The sequence below is a fragment of the Talpa occidentalis genome, unplaced genomic scaffold, assembly GCF_014898055.3.
Source record: "Talpa occidentalis isolate TD23 unplaced genomic scaffold, MPIMG_talOcc4v2.1 talOcc4.11, whole genome shotgun sequence".
Lineage (NCBI taxonomy): Eukaryota > Metazoa > Chordata > Mammalia > Eulipotyphla > Talpidae > Talpa > Talpa occidentalis.
In genome coordinates, this window is record NW_023601104.1 from 31,259,252 (window position 1) to 31,281,026 (window position 21,775).

Here is a 21,775-nt window from a genome sequence, read left to right on the forward strand (position 1 = left end):
TCACCCTCCTGCTATTTCCCATCAGCTCAGGAGGGACCTGTCATGTCCATCTCTTGCTTTCCCCCATTTGTAAAGGCCCCGAGATGTATCAGGTTGCCAGAAAAGAACAGGTTCCTCTCACGTTTCCCCCACCTTTCTGCCCTCCTCCCCAAATGTCCCTATTTTGGGGCTCTCAAATGTCAGCAAATCTGCAAAGTACACAAATGCTGAGGAAAAAGCAACAGCTAATTATAAGAAAGTAATTAAGAGAGACATCCACGATGATGATAATTGTAATTAGAAAGTGCCTGGCAATTTCTTATCACGCAGTCAAACACCACAGCCTTGTGAGCTGGGAGGTAACAGCAGCAAAGTTTCCATCAACGACTCAGTGTGCTGAGCAGCTTATTGGCAGTAGTTTGAGGAAGGGAGATTATTTCTCTCTTTCTTTGACATCCACATTTCCTCAAGGTCATCCCTCGCTCCTGAGAGATCTGCCCCACCATCTAATCCATCAGCAAAGGATTACAGAAAACCCCATGTGTCACCCCCGCCAGTTATGTAAGCAGGGGAAATCAGCAGCTAACATCAACCCTGTCAATTTCTTAGAAGGCATCTAGATGAAGCACTTTTTTCCTGACAAGCAACTGGAAACCTTTCCTGTTGAGAACTGACCCAGGGAGCAGGTAGCCCCGATGGCGAGTTTTGAGGGGTTGCCACTGACCTCTGAATGCCCATTGACTGACACATCTACTGCCCAACATGAATGCCGCCTGAGAGGGCACGATCAGGTTAGACAACTAAGTCCATTTTATGGTTAGGGTGGGGTCCCCAGCTACTTCCAAACACAGATGCTGGCTCTGAAGATGTTGCCTCAGCTTTGCCCCACCCTCCAGGCCAAGCTGACACAGAAAAGCCATTTCGGTAGCCCCCCTGATCAGTGGTCTGCAGTCAGTTGTCCTCTGCAAGCCAGGGAGGGCCCTGGCACCTGTGCCCTGCTCATTTGTACAAGTCGCTTTGGGAGGGTTCTGGCTTGTGCTAAAGACTTCTGCAAACCCCCTTTTGGAGCTCTGGGGAGTGGCCAGGGCTACCAATTAATGCATTTCCCACTGGGTAACTGGGCTGGACATTGAGCTCAGTAGCCAGCTCCACTTCAAGCCACGGTGAGCTGCTCATTTGATTGCTAGCAAAATCCCAGTATGCCACCCACTGCCTGGCATTCCCTGTCCCCTCCAGACTCCCACCCCCCCACCCCCCCCACCCCCCCACCCCCCCGCTCTGCATGAGAGGCCCAGCTGCTTCCTCCTTCCCTCACCCCACCTGCATTAGCTGACATCCCAGCGTGGTCCACAGCTGGCCCTTCCACATTCCAGCACACCCCTCCCTGGAGCCCATCAGATTTACTCATGACCCCTCCAGCTGCCTTCTCACCGCAGAGTGCAGCAACTTGGTTCCTGGGGCTTCTGCCAAGAGTGAGCTGAGCAGGCAGAGAATGTGACCCTGCTAAGTGTCAGGGCCGGGAGAGACCTCAGAGAAAATCACATATGACCCCATTTGATGCATGGAGAAACTGAGACCCGAGTGGTTGTGACCTTGTGGACAGTGTGTGAACTCTTGGCTGGGGAGGAAGGAGTTTGGGGATGAGGCTCCTGGAGGAAGAGGTCTCTGAAGGCAGAGGAGGGAAGAGGTGTCCAACACCTTGGGGACTTTGATGCAGGCTAGACAGGACAGGGTGCTAGCAGCAGCTCATAGGAGGAAGAAGGAAAGTCAGGGAGAGATGGCAGATGACCCAGTGCCCTCCAACCCTTGGGTTCCCCTTGGCCCTTCTGATCTCTGGTGCATCTCCAGCACCCTCTCTCTAACTGGAAGGGAGGGATCCTTAGTGTCCTGAGCAAGCTCCACGCAGCCTTTTCCCTGGGACCCCTGGGACAGTCAGTCAAGCACCTCCCTACCCCTCCGCCCTGCATCTATATTGCTCCAGTGACCCTGCACACAGAGGACAGAGGACAGCCATCCCACAAACCCTGACTCTGAGGATGTGGCTGCTGTGCCTGCAGTCCCTTCAAATCTGGGTGTTGCTCCCCCTCCTCATTGCCCTGGTATTATGCCTGGGCTATTTGCTTGTCAAAATCTCAATCCATTCATATTTCATAGGTGTTGTTTAGACAGTGTTGTTTGAGGCATGAAATATTGATAGCAAATACCCACGGCTCAAATGGCCATATTTGGCAAAGGAGCTTCTGTGTGTTTGTGTACCTGGTGGGGAGGGAGAGGAATGGGGATACTGCTGGGAGAGTTGGCAGGCCCTCTCCAGAGGCTGGGGTTTACACCACAGTGGTCCCTTCTTGAGTCTGCATGTCCCCTGGTTCTTCCTGATCCCAGGCCCCCACGCCAGCTCACCCCAAGGAGGGGCTGAGTTAGAATTCTGCCACTCTGGCCTCCCCCTTTCCCTGGCTCCTTTAACTCCAAATGGGGGCATTGTGTCGAGGCCCTCATCCCACTCCCGCACATCCATCTGCTGTCGTGGATGAGGAGTCAGACCCAGAATGCCAGGCCTGGACCCAGCAATGCCACGGAGGAACTCTAGACCTCGGGCAAGTTACTTCCATGTCAGTCCCCATCTGTTCAATGGGAGATGGTGGCAGAATGGGCCTCGGCTGTGTGTGAGTGTGGGATGAATTGACAAAGTGCCCAGAGCAATGCCCGGTCATCATCAGTACTCAATGAATCTTGCTATTATTAGTAGGGTCTCCTCAGACTCTCCCACCCTTCCTCAAGGTGCTAGCCACATGGGATGGGCTATAGGGACCTGCTGATAGAAGCCTGGTGGGGAACAGTGCTGCTGGAGGGGAAGGTCCCCTCCACCTCTGGTGGGGGACAGGGTGACTGATAATGTGATGACCTAAGTAAAATCCATATCTACCAGTAACAATGATAGTTATAGGACAATAAGCAAATCATTTAACCTTCCATGCCTCAATTTCTTCATCTGTAAAACGGGGATAGTAACAGTAGCCACCTCATGGGTTACTGCAAAGATTTAACGAAATAACACAGGCAAAGTGTTTAGACTGCCTGGCACACAGTAAGTGTTCAATGAACATAAGCTGCCATCACGCACACACCACTGGATCTGGCGTCAATGTCTATAAAACAGGTGACAGCTGCTACCACTTATTGCTGCTTCCTGTTTATTACCATTTTCTGAGCACCTACTCTGGGCCAGCCTTAGGGATGTCAGCTCACACGCTATCTCAAGCTCTGCCACAGGCCACCCCAGCATGAGTCAGCTATGTCAGCACTCATCGCTCCTTTATAGATCTCCAGCCTCTGGGGGACTGAGGTCACTTTCTAATCAGCTTTTCAATCTCTCATGCTGCCTGGTAAACAGTAGGTGCTCAGTTGTTTATAGATCCCCAGGAGCAAGGCACCAAAGTAACTCCTGGAAAGGCGTGCTTGTCTTTGAGTCAGAGCTTAGAAACAGAGTCATAAAATGTCTGTACCTGATACCCTGGTTCAGACTGTTTCTGGACCTGTGGGGTCTGGAGGAACATAGGTGTGGAGTTACAGCAGCACAACCACAGGTGTGCTGGGTCTCAGCAATAGCAAGCAAATAACTTTCCTCTCCAGGCCCTGCAAGTTCACCTGTAATTCAGGAGCAGATGAGACGAGGTCTGTAGTCCCATTCAGCTAAGAACCATGCAAGCTGTCATCCCACCTACCCCACCAGTACACACCTGACAAATGCTATTGCTCTAGTTCTACTTCCTGACCCCCAAGCTCCATCCCCTTTCCAGGGCCTAGTAACCTTCTACTCTTGACACCCCAGGTACCCCTGATTTCTGTCCTCTATTCCTTTGGAAAAGGTGCTGGGTTAGGAGGCACACATGACTCAGGGTATGTAGCTTCTTCCCTCATCCAAGGACATTGGTCCACACAACCCCAGAGCTCCTTCCTTTGCTGACATTCCTCATCTGATCTAGGACTGCTCTGCTTCCACCATGACACCTTACAGCAGCTGGAAGCTTGAAATGCTTCTGCTGGTCTCCCCAGCACTGCATCACCTGATCACCAAGGCTAGACATGGGCTCCACCACCCAGCACCACCAAGAAGTCATCTCCAGCCACACCATTGGTACAATATGAAGGATGAACTATTTTCCCACCAGAACCCCCTACCCATGTCCCCCAACTGGCCCAGAGGCCTTCTCTTCCTCTGAACTCTCACAAATAGGGGAATATAGCACACTTGACCTCCTGCCACTTCCCCCTTTAGTGTGGGTCCCTCTGGTCTCCCCAACTGGACTGTGAACTCCTTGAGGGTAAATCCAGGGTCTCAAACATCCTGGACACCCCCATGGGCTGTGCCTCACCTACACTCCATGTGTGGCTATTGGTGAGTCTTCTAAGTGTCTGTTTTTTTGCAAGGGATGTTGACAAGCCTGGGAGCAGGGGCAGGAGGCAGAGGGTGTGGATACATGAATCTGAGGGTCATGGAGGTAGTGTGACTGGGGGTGTGGAGCTATTTAGCTGGGGGCTGGGAGGCAGGTCAAAGTGGACAGGCTGAAAGGCTGCTAAAGGGAATTGGAAGCTACTCTGACCCAGACAGAACAGGGACAAAGGGACACATGTGACAAGGGGACAGATTTCAACTTCCCTCGGGCATGACTGACACTGAAGGGGATTTAGCAGTTTTAGCAGTTAAGAGGGAGTTTCTGTAGGTAGAGAGCAAACTACCACCCTGAACACTCAAGCAGAGGCTAGGTGTCCTACAAATGCTGGAGGGTAAGTCTCAGAAGCAAACTCTGACTTTCAGACCAAATCCAGCTGGTTGTGAAGTTTGGATGGAGTGCAGCCAAGAGAGCTCATTGGTTGGCATACTTACTGTCTGTGGCTGCTGCTTTGCTACCAGGACAGAGTCATGTTATTAACCAGAGAGTGATGGTTAACAAAGGCAAAAATATTTACTGTCTGGCACTTTATGGGGAAATAGGGCCCTCCTGCTCTAGACAATTCTTGGTTTGGCAGACAATTAGACTGTGGAACATTAAAAATCCCTCCTTCCCTCCTATTCTTCTATCATTTACTATGATCAGATGGTAAAACAAGATCCAAAAGGTGCTTCGGAGAACCAACGATGCCCAGCCCCCTTTCAAAGTCATATTCTGGATCTACTCAAAGGAACAAGGGCTGTCACATTGGGAAGCACAGTGGGGCAGCTGCCACAGTGCTGACTCAGTCCCAGGTTTCCTCCTGGGGGCTGAGGACAGGGACAGGAATATGGATGATTTAAAGGCACACACATGGCAGCTGACGCTCCTGCTCAGGCAGATGCTGGGACTGTGGGGTAAGGAATGAAGGAGGCCAAGTGGCATGTGCTTTCTCTTTGCTGGGCACCAAATTCCCCCACCCCACTGCACCCTCCAGGCAGATATTACTACTACCCTACTCACCACTGGGAACATAAAACACAGAACAGGCTAAATAACGCAAGCAGCTTCCCATAGCTACTGAGAGACCGTGCTCATCAGGGTTTTTAAACTTGGTTTCATTATTCTTCCTTCCCTCCCCAGAGCCATTCTCAACATTTTATTTTTCTCATGCCCCCTCCTGTGAAATTCTAATACCACTGATACGTGTGTATCTGTCTATGTGCTGCATGCATATCTGTGCTTTACATATAAACGGACTGAAAACTGATTTTTAACCCTTAAGAATGAATGTGCTGGTTGGCAGCTCTCCACGTGCCACACCCAGATCAGCCTCAGCCCTTCTCCAGGCCCCAAGGAGCTGACCTCATGGACTGAATTTGCAGATATGTCCTTTGGTTTCTGGATGGTTCTGCCAATGGGAAATGCCAGCGGTAGATGAGCAGCTGGGCAGAAGGTGAGGCTGGCACATGGGTTGCTGGTGGTGATGGTCCTTCGCCCAGAGCTAAGGGCCCAGGGAGCATCTTCCAGCCCAGGAAAGATAGTGGCTTTTCTCAGCAGCTAGCCCTCCCTGCTGCAAACTCTTATCTCATCCTTGCCTTTATAAACAACTGATTATAAGATGCTCCTCACTTAATGAGCCATCTGTTCCTTGCCAGGACCCTAGCTGATCAAGTGCCATACCAAGGCTTGTTGAGGCCACATCTTGAAGACACTGAAGGGCCTGCACTTAACCACACTGCCACCACCAGGGAGCCACAGGCTGAGACAAGTAGGTTTCTGTGCTAGATCTGTCAGCAAACTTGCCATGAGAACTGAGCCAAGTACCTCTCTCTTCTGGGTCTATTTCTCTGACTGAAATGAAGGGGTTGGGAGCATGATCCAGATGCTCCCTCGGGTGGTGGGAGTCCAGGACTGCACTGCATTAATGGTTGCCTCTTTGGCTCAAGTTTGAGAAGAATTCATTCCATTAATTCAGGTACAGTACGGCATGGATATCAGTGTGTACTGAGATAGAGGCAAAGCCAGGGTGTCCGTCCCAGGGAGGGGTGAGCTGTGTAAGCTGCCCAGGACCTGGTATGGATCTTGGCATCGAACAAAGGAGTCTAGTCAGGTTTAGGGTCTTCTCTGCAAACCTGAGATAATGCTGAGATAACACCAATCTGGCCTGACCAAGGCCTCAGTCTGCTGTCCCTCGCTCATGGTGAGCCTTCGGAATCAATTCATGATCTTATTAACATTCCACCCAAGACAGTCCACAAGTCCCTGAGGTGTTCATGGTAATATATTTCGCCTGGCAGTTTGCAAATGGTCTTACTAGTTAATGGAACTATAAAAATTACTTACATGAAAAGGTCAAGATAAATAAAGACAACTTCCAAGCTTCCTGACCAAGTAGCCAGATACCCAGCTAGGACAAAGGCGACTTAGGAGCCAGAAAAAAGGAGAGGGGAGTCTCCCAGAATTCAATTGCATATTGCTCTGGAGTTTCCCCTGAACCCAGTTTCCCCAGTACTCCAGAGCACATTGATCAGTCCCCCATTAGCATTCTTGGCAGGAGCCTCAGATCAGGCTGCCATTTGATTCAGCCTGGAAATAAAATGACCTATATCCAAGTGGGTCCAAGTGCCAATTCTAAAGTGACACACTTAGCATGAGTGATTCTGCCATGCCCAAGGTCACCCAGCACATGGGTGTGTAACTGTGCATCTGTGTTGGGGAGTCACCAAGGGGAATTCTAAAACAATCCATTAGATGTGTAGCATCATTCCTTTATAATTACTGCTTCTGAGTTCCCTCTATATCCAGGAAAAGCCAAAAAAGGCTGGCCTTTCCTCTCCACATGTCTAGAGTTGATTTTAATTGCTGTGGCCACATCTGGCTCTAAGACATAAATGGTCAATTAAAAACAGACACTTCACTGCAGGGCTGATAGGATGGAAGGACATTAAGAGCCAATGCTCTCCTGGTCTGTGGCCTGTCGGTCCCCCTTCCTACTGGTGGTCCTGGAGAGGCACGTACAGGGCTCTGGGACAGGCAACCTAGAGGCGGGGGTGGGGGTGCCACATTGGCCCGGAGTCACTCATCTTAATTCAAGTGGTGCTTTGCTGACTTTCATTCTTTGGCAGTGCGGCATTATCTAAAAGCCTTGGTTCCTATGCTGACACTTACTAGCTGCGTGTCCTTGAGTAACTTCTCTGGTCCTCACTTTCTTTCTGTCAGAAGGCTGTGGACATAGAATTAGTGCAGAGTAAATAACATCCATGCAAAGCACCTAGAACCAAGGGATAGTTATAATTGTTGCTGGTTGTTCTTTGCTAATTTTCAGGTAGACCTTAATATTCCTCTTTCCAGATTGGCCAGGGAGCTGGGATACTGTGCCTTAATGCATTCTTGGGTTCATTTCCTGATCAAAGGATGATAAAAAGGTCTGAATTAGACCTGAATTGATTCCTCATTTACCAGAGGTAGGGAGGGGAGTAGGCAGCCCTGAGAACACTGAGGCAGGGACTGGGGTGGGGAAGGTGACATAGTGCAGGTTCAGCTCATGGTGGGTTACAATTTACCCAGAGGCACCTGGCAGGAAATGAGACACATCTAGCTGCCAGTGCTTTCTCTTACGGAAACCATTGCTTGTGCTTCTGGGGGCAAAGTGAAGGGGGGCATGCATCCTCTACATATTCATGCAAATATCCACCCCCACTTGCATTCACACCATAGGCATTTATTGAGCACCTGCTGAATGCAGGGCTCTTGGGCTGAGGTCATGGAGAGGAATCCAAAGGTAGAAATGGCCAACCTTGCCCTGCCCTTGGGACACTCAGGCAGCGAATACTTCTCAGCTCTTGACGTCTGTACCTCAAAGAACCCTCTGGCCCTTAGGAGCCTGAGGTGTCCCTCAGAGAACTATGCACAGAGGGAAGGGGCTGCGCTCTGATTCCCACAGGCCACTGTGGGGGTATCAGAATAGACTTGGGAGCCATGCTGTCTGGATTTAGGTTTTGGCTCTGCCATTTCCTAGATGTGTGAACTCAGGCATGCTACTTTACTTTTCCAGGTCTCAGTTTTCTTTTCTTTAAAATGGAGACAGTGGCCCTCCACCTAATAAGTTTGTTGCAGAGTTAAATCATGAGTACAGGTAAACTGTTTAGAACAGTACCTGGCACATGAGAACCTAGTGAGCTTTTTGTCCAAGTTAACTATTCTATCCACACCTCTGAGCAGCCTCTCACTTCAAAAACATTTATTAAGCACCTACTATGCACCAGGCTAATGATGAGGAATACCATAAGCAAGCAAGCCACAGTCCCTTCTTTCATAGTACCAACAACCTAATTTGGCACCGAGAATGGGAATGGGAGACAGTACCTGAGTAAGTTATCAGTTGAGTGGGCAAGCGAGTGAGCAAGCCAGTGAGCAAGGGCAATAAAGCATTACTGGTGCAGAAATCACTGCCAGTTCAGTGTGCAGGATGGACCACATGAGCAGGCAGGCAAATCTTCTGACAAGGGAAGGTCTTCACAGAGGTGATACTCAACTTGACATTCATTCATACTGCATTTATCAAACACCCACCCTGTGCTGGTACTGTATCAGACTCTCCCACTCCCCTTAGGGGCTTTTTTGTTTGTTTGTTTGTTTGTTTGTTTGTTTTCAGCAAGAAGAAAAACTTCCTTTATCTTTCTTTTTCTAGCCCTTTCATTCATTTTTCTGGCCTTGCTACTCCCTCCTGCTGGCTCAACTTTGGCACATGGAACTACTTCTGTTTGAGAAGGAACCCCGACCCTCACTACTCTGGGCCTTCTTATAGCCTGGGACTCTATCCACAACCTGGCTCTCCAGTTGTCCTACCACTTACTTCTGCTTAACCTTTACATGAACCTGGAGACCACTTTCTTCAGGAAGCTTTCCCTGACTAAACTGCCAGACTCCTGCCACAGGCTAGGTGAGGTTTACTCAGTAGGCTATAACATCCATTTCTCTATGCTACTTGTCTGTCCCCCTCCCACTCCATGAAGTCGAAGAATGGGCTCCAGAATTCATCCTTATGCTCCAGCAACAGTATGGTACATGGTTTCAGGCACATGGCAGGTTCTCAATAAATATATGTTGAATGAATAAACATTTGACTATGCAAAGGCTCTCTCCCCGCCTTCCCTTTCATCTAGAGCCCCATATGTCATTGATGTGGGCCATGCCAGTCTCATTGGCATTGAATGTATAATTTAGCTAAGAGAGTAGGGCAATGTCGAGTCCCTGATATCTCCTGCGATGGGGAATGAAATGTGCTTTAGAAAAATTCCAGCAACTCTCCAGCTAATAGACAAGGATTGTTCCAGCAAAGCCCAACAAGAATTTCAATTTGGGGGTTGGGCCCCCCCATTCCAGCCTAGAGCCCTAGGGCCCATCAATCATCAGAAGCTAATGTCAGATCACAAACTCCCTGGGGGACCGCTCTTGCTTCTCTACCAATCACCCCAACTTACTAACCTGCCTCTCATAGGGAGCCTCAACATGGCTCAATTGTTCATCAATTAAAGTTGCCAACTTGTCAGAATGTCCCTATCAGACTCCCGCATAGAGCAATCATCCCAAACTGCTGGGCCTGATAAAGGCCCTAGCACTAAAGTCAATTCCTTCAATCAGTGCTGCAGGCCCCAGACCGGCCTGTGGAGGCTCCTGGTATCCTCAGCCTTCCTTCCACTGTAAAGGATTTCCCCAGCTAAACTCTTCAAACCACCCATCCTGCATTCCTGCAAGGAGCAACAGCTTTTCAACTTGTTAATGATGTTGGAGCACACGGCCTCAGTCAGCAACCCCCCAGCACGTGACCCGAGAAAATCCTTTTTCTGGGTTTTTCCCCCCCATTTGACAGATGCCAGGCTTTCTCCAGAAAGACACATTCCAACTGATTGATTTTTTTTTTCTTTGGGAAATTGATCCTCACCACCTACGAGGAAAGCAAAACATGAGGCTTGACGAGCATTTTTTAACGCTCTGATTTAAAAACTGGCCCCTGGCTCTCCCTGCCGCTTGCCTTCCCTGAGAAGGAGCTGGCTTTTTCTCACAGCCACACACAGCAGAACTCTAAAGAAGGGGATATTGGCAGGATGGGCAGATGGGCATTGGGGAGGCTTTGGACAGAGGGACATTGTTAAGCACATGGGCTTCAGATTGTACAGACCTGGGTTCAAGTCCTGGTTCTTCTACCAAGCTAACTGTGTGGATCTTAATCTAAACTGATGTTAGTGAACTGACAATAAAAAGCCTCAAGTTCTCCATCTGTTTTCAAACTGGACCCGAGTGAAGGGTTGTTGTGAGGGACTAAATAAAATAATGCCTGTATAGTGGCTGGCAGAGTGGGCTCTGAACAAGGGCCCCCAAATCCCTACTCTTACTATCATACATGGGTGCCCCCGAAACACTGAAGTCAGTAACTTCAGCAGACATTCAGAACCACAGTAGCTCAGGACAGAAGGGCTTATAGGTAACAGAGTCTGTCCTCCACCACTCCATCCAGCCCCTCTCTGACAACAGCGCTAACCCTCTAAGGCAATCCTCCTTCTTGCTGGTCTAGCCTCACAAAATTACTCCCACATCCTTGAGTGAGAAAGGTCTCTTGAACCTTGGGACCTTTGCATCTTCCATTCTCCTCCTGTAGAATCACTTCCCTTTCTCTTTGCCTGATCATTCATCTCTCAAGTCTCACCTCAAACATCACCTGCTTTTGGAAACCACCCCTGGCCACCTCTCTAGGTTAGGGGGTCCCTGTTATTGTTCCCCTAGCACCCATCCTTTCCCATCGAAGTTCAGGCCACATCACCATTTTGTTTGCTCAGCCTCTGAAAGGACGACATCATAGCCTTTTCTCAGTGTCCAGCACCCACTGGCACAGAGTAAAAGCTTAATAAGTATCTTCTGAACATGTGAATGAATCAATCAATGGAGTTTCATTTATGAACAGCTCTGATTTACTAGAAAGCTTTTGATTTCATTGAACTGCAATCTGCCTCCTCAGAATTTGCCCATGTTGGAGCCAAATGCATCACTTCCTGCTGCCCTGTCCAGCTCTCATCCTGATTCCACATACCAAACCTTCTGTGGCTTTTCTCTAGCAGAACTGAAACAGATCCAAGATAGAGTGACAGGAACCCACAGCTCCTGAGCAGGGTGTGGCTGGGACAGCCACACTCACTGTGGAGAAGTGTCCTTCCTTCCTACCTTCCAAGTTGGTGCAGCCAGGCTGCTGCTACCAACAGACATGATGAAGCCCTCCCCAAGGTTTACGAGCACTGTCACAGCCATGTGCCCCAGTGGCAAGTGGCCCCCGGTCCTGGTTTTAAATCTCAATTGAGAAGCTACATCAGGAATTACTTAACACCACTGATTTAAGGCTTTAATAAAAATAATGCAAAGTGGGTGGGAAAGGCAGCTGTGAAGGTCACTGGAAGTTGCTCCTTCCCTGTTAGCATCTTTGCCCAGCCCAGGGGTCCCCCCAAGTCCCCTTGATCCTACAGGCTGCAGCTGCTTCTCACCAAGTTGTGCTCAGAAAGGGCAGGATTCTGGTCTCTCCTAAATAGTTCACCCAGGGCCCTTTCTTTGTATCTTTGGGGGAAAGCACCATCTCAATATATCTGCACTTGAGAAAATGATAAATGTGTAGGGTCATTTACTACAGCACTGTGTATGATAGCAAAAGCTGGGAAATAACCTAAATGTCCACCTACAAGGGAAAGCTCAAATAAATGATGGCACAGCCACACTGTGAAACACTATGCAGCCATAAAAAGGAATTGGTTCATGTATTGATATACAAAGCTAGAGTTATAGTGAAAAAAGCATAGTTTAGAATATACTACCATTTGTATAAAAATCAAAAGGTGTAGGAAGACATGGAAAAAAGCTGTGTCAACCATGCACGAATGGATAAAGAACATTTACACATACAAACATATACATGTAGGTACACATATACATACATTCACACATATACATACAGATGCACATGTGTATATATACATTAAATTATTTATATATATAGTTGTTTAGGGATGGGAATATGTTCTAAGAAATACATCATTAAGAGATTTCACTCTTGTGCAAACCAACCTAAATGGTATTTGCCTAAAACACACCTTAGCCACATGTACAGCCTATTAGGACCACTATATGCAGTTTGTCATTGACTTAAATTTCATTAAGTGACAGGACTGTTTACATAATGGGATACTATCCAAACACAAAAAGGAGATCCTGCCATTTGCAACAAACAACATGGACGGAGCCTGAGGGCATCATGCTAACGCAATATGTCAGACAAAGACCAGTCTCATATAATCTCACTTACATGTGGAATCCAAAAAAATAATTCAAACTCATAGAAAAAGAGGTGAGCTATGTGGTCACCAGAGGTGGGGTGCATGGGCACAAACTTCATTTTAAGAGAAGTCATCCTGGGGGGTGAAACATGCAACTCAATGACTACAGCTACCTGCGGCTTGGTGGGTGTGAGTCAAGAGACTAGATCCTAAGAATTCTCATCACAAGGAAAACATTTTTCTTTTTTTGCTTTTCCCATCTATAGAGGTGATGGATGTGAACTTACGTGGCAATCATTCCACAATATCCATAAATCATTAGGCTGCATGCCTTAAACTTACATGGTGCTGGACACCAATTACATCTCAGTAAAACAGAGAAGAAAAGTGTGGGCAAAGAATGCACACACATTATATATGCACGAAACATCTCTGGAAAAATGCACAAAAACCAGTAATCCTGGTGTCCCCCTAGGAAGAGGAAACTGGGAGAAAGACATCATTTTCTGATTCCTTTTGTTAACTGTTAAGTATTGAATCAGTGACTGTGCTATTGGTGCAGAAAACAAACACTGTTAAAAATGTAAAAAATAGGGCACACTCTCCAAAGGCTACTGTTAACATACAAAAGAATCCCCTGGGAGTGGAAACACATTTGTGTCAAAGAGTCCCAAGTGAGAGTGACTGTCATCTCAGCGGGTCCCTGAGCAAATGGGACTCAGGGTTGGTACGTGTTGAGGATGCTTATTTGAGTCAGGGGCCCAATCTTGGCCACTGCCAGAAGCTCAGTTTTGCTGCTGAATTAAAGCCTGGAGGTTAGGTCCCCAGCCAGAGCCTGGTCTCTGTCACCCTTAGCCCCGCCCAGCCTGGGCGGCAGCAGGTTCCCTGGCACCTGCATGAGCATGAAGCCGAGGCACCAGGGGGGCTGCACCGGCTTCCTACCAGCTTCTGGACCCAGCACAATACCTGAGACCCAATAAAACATAACTGAGTTGACATTTACTCCTGTACCATGCTGAGAACATTGATTTTTTTCCAAAGCAGACCCTTGTTCTCTCTCATCCCAACTTTCATCAACCTAGTCTTGTAAGAGGCCTTCCTTCTGCCCCCTCCTACCTCCTTAGGTTTCTTCCTTCTCTCCCTCTCCTCCCATTACGCCCTCACTTTCCTCTTCTCTGCCTCCTTTCTTCATGAAGTCATTCATTCACAACATGAATCTTCCCAAGCCCAGAAGTCCCTTATAGGGGATGTGTTGGGACAAAAGGGTAAAGAGGGAAGGAGGTGGCAGTCTGTGCCAGGATGGCTGGAGCCACATGAAGGAGATTAGAAGGGAAGAAAAATGATGGGACCTCCAAGTTGGTCACCATCTGCATTCTAGCTGAGGTAGGGTGCATTCCTCTCTGCACCCTACACGGGAACAAACTCCCTCTTGGAATGTTGGGCCATTTGACCCCTTTTGCTGCCCACTCATCTCTTCTCTTTTCTTCAAGGCCCAGATCCTCACTCTAGCCACATCCTGCTGGAACCCTGGTTGGCAGGGAGGTCGCACACTCTACTTGGTGTCCCAGTTCTAGTGAACAGATCTCTCCTCCAACCCTGACCTGCTACCTAGCAAGGTATTTGTAAAGGGAAGAAATGTGGGTAGAAATTTGCAGAAAAGACAGAGGATAATGATGGAAGGAAGAAAAGGGGGAAGGAGGAACTGAGGAAACATAAGACAGATTATTGTCTCTGAATTTTTAAAGCATACAGTAGTGACTATTCATCTGCCTCTAATTTTCTACAGCACATTTATGGTGGTCATTCCGTGTACTTTCCTAAATTCCTTCATAAGTAGGTGAGACAGGTCTATTATTATCTCCACTTTACAGACAACAAGAGTGAGGCTCAAAGATGTGAAGTCACCCGACCAAGGTCACCCATGTCTGGGCTGGCTGAGAGCCCAGATCTCCCAGCTCCACGCCCCTGATGCTTGGCTCAGTGCCTGTAGCGTTCTCTCAGCCCGTCTCCTAGAGCAACTGGTGTGATTAATTATCACCTTACATGTGGGCAAAGACAGCAGTGTGATGCTCCCTCCTATGTACAGACCCAGCCCAGAGCCTGCATTGCACAGCAGCCTGGTGGATGCCTGCTGGTTGCTGAGTGCTGAACTCCCTGCCAGGCCTGGGGCTGGGAAGATGTGCTGGGAGGGGGCTGGGCTGAGCCCACAGCACTGCTGGCTCCCCTGGTGCCTGAGAACATGAGCTTCCAGAAACCAGAAAGTCTGAAAAGGCAGGACACTTATTTTCCCCTGGAGGCAGCATCAAGTGCTTCAGTCCTTTGAACAGGTAAATGATGTTGCTTCTCTCTCCCCCTTCCAGAGCACCTACGGAGGGCACAAAGGGCATGCACTCCACAAAATATTTTACTGAAACAAAAAACAAAATCAGGCCCAAGCGGTGGCATTTTGGTTGTCATGGAGTCTGCGGAGTCCTCTGAAGGCAGCAAGCTTCACTGCAGCTTCCTTGGCTCCCCACACACCCCAGTGCAAATACAGCCCCCCTCCTCTTCCTCCAGAGGAAGGCCTTCTAGAAAGCAAGATCACACAACCCAGGGTATAAAGACCAGGCTGTGAGACTCTGGGTGATGCTTCTGAGCCCCAACTTTTTCATCTGTAAAATGAGGACAATGCCACCTCCCTTGTCACATGGTACAGAGAGTAATGAGTGCCTTGCAGAAAACACAAGGTGCTGCAGGACAGAAAGGGATTAGGTTGTGGACCCTGGAATTGGGGTTCCTGTGTTCAAATTCTGACTCCACCACTTACTAGCTAGGCACCTAATTAGTTACACAGGCAATTCACTTAACTGTGGGCTGCGTTGCTTCCCCACATGCCAATTACACCAGCAGCTGGGAGGTATTATAGGTAAACGCAACCTTTGGCCTTGGGAGGGGGCAGAAGGAAAGGTGTGGAAGGATCCTACGGGCAGGTCTCAGTTACCAGAACAACCCTATATCTCCCTGGGACTTTACAGTTTGCAAATACACTTCTTTCCCATTATCTCACTTGCTTTGCTGCTACCCTCCATACGTGCAGTTCAGGGCAGAATCTGTCAGGTATAGCTAGATGAGAACCCCAAGTAGTTCAGAGAAGGCAGGTGGCTTGGCCAAGGTCACCCAAACAAGAGAATCACAGCCTGAACCTAGTGCAGCAAAGTCTGCGTTAGCTGAACACTGTGCAGGGTGCGGGGGGGTGCCAGAATTATCAGGGTCCTGCCCTAGAAAATCCACATGTAGAGAAGGAGTCAAACAGGGTGAGACCTATTACCACAAAGGGAAGGGTGAGCTCCACAGAAAGGCACAAGGCAGTGGCTACCACCCCCTAGACAGATGGCCTAGCTGGCTTGGGGCAGACCATTTCTGTTTGAGGGAACAGTAATGCCTCCACATATCCCCTGCCCACCCCCCATCCCCAGCTCTGATCTAGGCTCTCATCTGCAGGGACTCCAGTCCAGCTGGTGATGGTAAGACCCAGGGTTCTTTTCCCATGAAGCGCCATGGATATGCCCTTCCCATATCTTTTATGCCATTCTCCACCCTCTCCTCTCTCCAGTCCTCTGCCCGCCACCATCTTCTACTCTCTTAGGTACAAGAAGCTCATTCCCATGTCAGGGTCTTGCCTATGCAGTTCACCAGGTCAGCTGCTTCCTATCCCAGGGTTCACCTATTCATCCTTCAGCCCACATCCTTATCCCCGATCTCCCTATCAGCCCATCTGAAGACGCTCTCCTGCTAATGTTTCTCATCACCCATGTTCTTTTCCTTCATGACACCCATCAAAATGCCATTCTCAATTTATTTTGGAGACATTGTTAAAAGATTCTCTCTCACCAGGCTACTAGCTTCGTGGGGGTAGAAATCCCCCAAACACTGTACTCAGCACTGCATACAATAAACTCTCAATGCAAGAATAGCCTGAATAAAAATCAAGTGAATGCAATGTTTAACCGTTTGAGTAGGTGTGTGATATTGAACTGTGACCTTCTTGTCTGAAAAAGTGCAGTAATTACTATCATAAGTACACTACAAAAATAAATATTTTTCCTGTCCTTGTCCCATGCCTTGGATACAAATAACACTTGGCATTTGTGTGTAACAAAATTAAAAATCTGATTTGTCAAATCCCACACATTAACCTGATGAATTTCTAGGAAAAGCCCTCAGGATGATTCTCAGGGAGGCTAACTGATTTCCCCCCGATTCACATTCTAGAGTTTAGCAGTATGGAGAGCAAGGCAGGGCGGTCACCTTCTGCCCTGATCAAGCCAGACCTACAATCCTTCCTACATTCATGAGGAAGCTGGAGAGCCCTGGCCTAGCTGTGAGCCCCCTGATAAATAGCCATGTTGGTTTTATTGATTCCTATCTCTTCGGCACCTAGCACATAGAGGTGCTTGAAAATCAATTGGGCTAAATCAACAAATGATATTTTACCCAGAAAAGAAAATAGTCAGAGGGGCTAGAACAGGGAGAAGGGATAGTTTCTTAAATATCTATAAAGCTGCTATATGGAAGAGAGAACTTGTTATAGGATATGTTGGTCTCACTGAGAGCAGTGCAACCCACTAGGCTTCCTAGAGAATGAGTTCCCTGTCAACCAAGGTACTCAGATAACTGAGCCTGAATCACCATCTCTGTGGCTGTGACAGCAGCAGGGCTTCCATGGGGTCATTTACAGATCAAGAGTGTGTGGTGATGGTCCAGCGGACCAGGTAGAGATTAGATTCCAGAGAGATGTCCGGGGCCAATGGTCAGCAGGGTGCCACCTAACCCTCAGAACACTGATTCTCCCATCTGAGTGTGGAGTAGGACCATAATCCACTCCCACATCTCCTGAGGCACAGCCCTCAGCTCCATGAAACATGTAGCCCAAAGGTCTCATAACTCAGCTGAGCCTCAGTTAGCCCACTTGCCTTTCGGCCCTCGGGCTTCCCAAAATGACTTTGCTGAGATTCAGAAACTGAACCTTCACCTATAAGTGGTGCTCCCTGATGCCCTCTACCCCCTTGCTGTATCTTCCCCTCCCTCCACCATCTGGGTGCACCCCAAAAGTCTATCCCAGTGTGCTGGGGCAGCTAACTCCCTGCAAGTCATCACCCAGGTGCCCCAGCACATAGGACCCCCTGTGTGGGGAGAGCAAGGATGCAGCTAGAGGAGGTCCAGTTGGACCCAGAGAAAAAGAGATGAGGAAGGTAGCCACCTCAGGAACTGTGCCAGCTCCTGGTTGCTTCGGAAGGTCACTTGATGTAGCTGTCCCCTCTGGTCTTTCCTTCTCAGTGGGCTTAACACAAGAACTCTGAAATGACCTCTACCCAAGGAAAAGGAAGAAATGGGGGTAGAGTAAGGGGACGTCAAGCAGGGAGGAATTTCTTATTTCCCATCTCTTTGGCCTTACTGGCCAGAGGCCAATGTCACATAGCACCAGCATAATCAGCCTGTTGGGCTTGGATGGGCTCGTCAGCTCCCAGGTCTCACTATCTCTGGAGAGGGAGAGCCCTCTGAAAACTCCCACTAAAGCCCTGGATCAGGCCTTTGCTGCCCAAGATACATAAACATTTTGGGGCAGGTCTGTTTTGACTTGCCCTGAGTTCCTTCTTGGAAGACACAGAAATGGTCAACAAACCCTAACAACTGCCTGTTAGCCCCACAGGCACAGAGAGACATTCAGACCCAAACCCTGTCTATGGGCTTTCAGGGCAACTTCCCAAAATTAGCGGCAATGACAAGGTGATGCAGAGGACAGAAGGTGACACAGCAGGGCACCTAGAGCTGGATTTGGGCTTCTGGGGAGAGCACTTTTTTCCAGCTGGGGAGGCCAAGACTTAAGGCTGTGTCCCATCCCCACGAAGGGGGCCACAGGCCACGATCCCTCCCTGCTGGAATACCTCGGCAGTGGTCTTGGGCAATTAACCTAAGGTCAACTCACTTAGATCAGCTGTGATACCTTGGTGGTGGAGACTCCAGTTGGGGTATCTTCCTAAAAAGAGGTTTGGGGTCATCAAGATGGGAGCAGAACTGATTTCAGATTAAGTTTTAAAGGGGAGAAGATATAGTACCCTCTGCCCAGGTCTCCCGTCCTAGAGAAGTCTAGATCAACTTCTCTCCATCCTGGAGAGCTTGAAGAATAACACATTACCTCCTCAAGCAGCAGCTATGTTTTAGCAGGAACCTCCTGGAGAACAGGAAATCACCCAGGAGAATGTCTAACGTGAAAACCTCTGGCTCCTCAGTAGGAGGGATATTGAGACATGGCAATTTGAGTGATGTTTTTCTCCTAAGAAGCACGCCTTCAGCTAATGCCATGGCTGATACAGTCTGGGTCTGGGTGCCTGGGTTGTCTGCCTGGGTCTGGCACAGACTCTAGAAGAGTTTTGGCTTTGGAGAGAGACAGACCTCGGTTTGAATCCTGTCTTCCGATTCCTAGCTCCGTCACCTCTTGGCAGTTTCTTGACCTCTGTGTGCTTCTGCTTCCTCATCCGTGAACTGGGAATGATGCAACTCACCACACAGGTCTGAGAAGGGGAGCCCCTCACATTGCTGACCAAACCCCCCAACCCTCAGATATGCAGCACTGGCAAAGGAAAAGAGCTATCAATTTGAATGAGAACACCCTAGAATATATTTATCATTCCAACCAGCTTGGGAGCTGGGGACAGGAGAGGGCTGCTTTGTGGGTAGGATATTAATGGTCCAGCCATCCAGAAGTCCCTCATCACCTTTAATTCTCCCAGAGGGAGCCTGTCCAGGTTGAGTTATCTTCTATGGGGAAGAAAAGCAACTCTAGCCCTTTTAACCTAACACGGATCATAGAGCAGAAAAAATATAACAGCCCCAAACCACTAAGCACTCTTCAACTAGATTTTCCCAGTCCTACCAAAGGGGCAAGCAGAGGCTATGGTTAAAGGAATGACATGTATATTTTCTGGAGGTTTGGAAGGCCCACCTGCCCAGGGGAACTGACAGGGCCTCGGCCCACGTGACCTCAGAGGCAGCCTGGCCAGGGCAGCCCAGGAAGGAGGCGGCCGCTGAGTCAGGGTTTCTGGGATGGATGGCCGTGCGATGGGCCAGGGCACAGAGCACAGGGACATTCCATCTCTCTCCATCATCCACCCTCTTGACTGCTGTGTTGGTGGGTTGCCGCAACATATGCATAAAAATTGCAAGGCTCGTAATTCACCCAGATGGTGGAAGCTCCCAAATTGTTCCTTCTCGAGAGACAGCTGTTTCACCACTGGGCCATATGGCTCCCCTTACTCTACACTCGCTCTGGGAAATAAACCACTTGCACAGGCTGCTTCCCAGATCTTAAAACCTCTCTTGTTCTTAGCAGGTAATTAAGACCTCCAGCTGAGGTGGCCACGCTGCTCCACGTGTGGTTTGTACACATGTCAGAGCAGTGTTTTAAAGCTTCATCAAAGTAAATACTGGTGGGTGAGGCTTGTGGACTATGCCTACTACTCCAGGGCAACATTCACTATCACAGGCTCAGAGAGAGACACCCCCACCCCCAACCCGGAGTAGTTGAGTGGCCATTTCTCTTTGCAAGGCAGCACAGGGCAAACCCTCACAGCACGCAGACATACCCAGAATTCCAGACTGGAGTTGACCTTCAGAGGCCCTTTGACAGAGGCTTATTTCAGCACAGATGGGTAGAGACAAGTCTTATCCACACACCTTTTCACCATTTGAGTTACAAAGTGATTGGCAATCACCTTTAAAACCAGGTGGTGATTTAGGAACATGTAACTCCTGGGGGAGGCAGGGGTAGGAATAAAGGACATTGGTGGGCAGAGATGCCCCCTCTTAAAGGCAGGAGTGGTCCTGGACATCTCTCTGGGGTTCTGAATCATGTTTCTGTCTGGGACCCACAGGCTGAGGCCAGCACCCTGATGGTGCAGATGTAGACTCAGTCTTCTGTGTTTTTGATCTCTAGGTAGAAAGGTTGCAATCTGCACCCTTCTGGAGCCAGCAGAGCCACTTCTGATGCCTCACCATTTACAAAGCTGATCTCCTGCACATTGACGGGTCCACCTCATCTCTTTGTTGCATACCATGAGCAAGATAACATTTATTTGCTTTTCTAATGGTTGCAAGCATTTTCTTTTGGAAGTCAGGGGAGGGTGTCTGTGAGCCCCACTTCCCAACCAGGACTCCTTCCCAGATCTGCAAATGGATTCCTTTTGCCCTTAGCCTAGCAGGGAAGATCTATCTGCATTATCCTGCCATAGAGAATAGCGGGCACTGACGCTTACTAAGCATTTACTGTGTTCCAAGCACTTTATATGAATGTACTCACCTAATCCTCACAAGATTAAGTGGATGTATTATCATCCCCATTACCCAGATGAGGAAATTGAGGCACAGAGGATAAACAGCAAAGCTTCCCAGACCAGGCTTTATCCCAGCAGGAAACGGGAACTAGAATGGAAACTGAACAGGAAGCATGACCACACTTCAGGGGTTGGATGAGCAGCTGCAGCCAATACACCATCAGCTAAATACTGTCCACCGCCAGCAGCCCAAGATACCAGACACAGAAGCTCCCAAATGTGACCTTAGAGCAGCCGAGCCTGCAGAGCACTGGCTGTAACAGAACGGTTATAGGCATGGAACTGACACCATGAAACTGACTTCCAGCTGATTGTTTTATTGCTGTGTGACCTTGGGCAAGATCTATAGGCCCCATTTCCTCATCTATGAAATGGGAATGTTAACAGTACCTTCTTCAAAGGGTGTTATAAGGATTAAGTGAATACAGAAATGAGGACTAGCATATAATCTGTGCTATACAGATGTTAGTTATAATGGTGATGAGGAAGTGGGGTGGGGAAGGAGGACAAGATTTCTATTGCCCGTCGGGCTAGGTGAGGGTCCCAGGAACTGGTGGCTACTAAGCTCATCATATTGTCTTGAAGGACAGAGTTGATGCTCCTATTTGGTAGACAAGGAAAGGGGAGTGGCATGTCTGTGTCACCCATCCCATCTAGGTATAATAAAAGGCAGAGCTGC

General features: G+C 48.7%; 1 protein-coding gene across 1 annotated transcript in view; it reads right to left on the reverse strand.

The window, feature by feature from the left end:
• The window catches only part of MEGF11 (multiple EGF like domains 11), a 330,203-nt gene that overhangs the window by 164,462 nt on the left and 143,966 nt on the right, over positions 1–21,775 (reverse strand). The window lies entirely within an intron of this gene.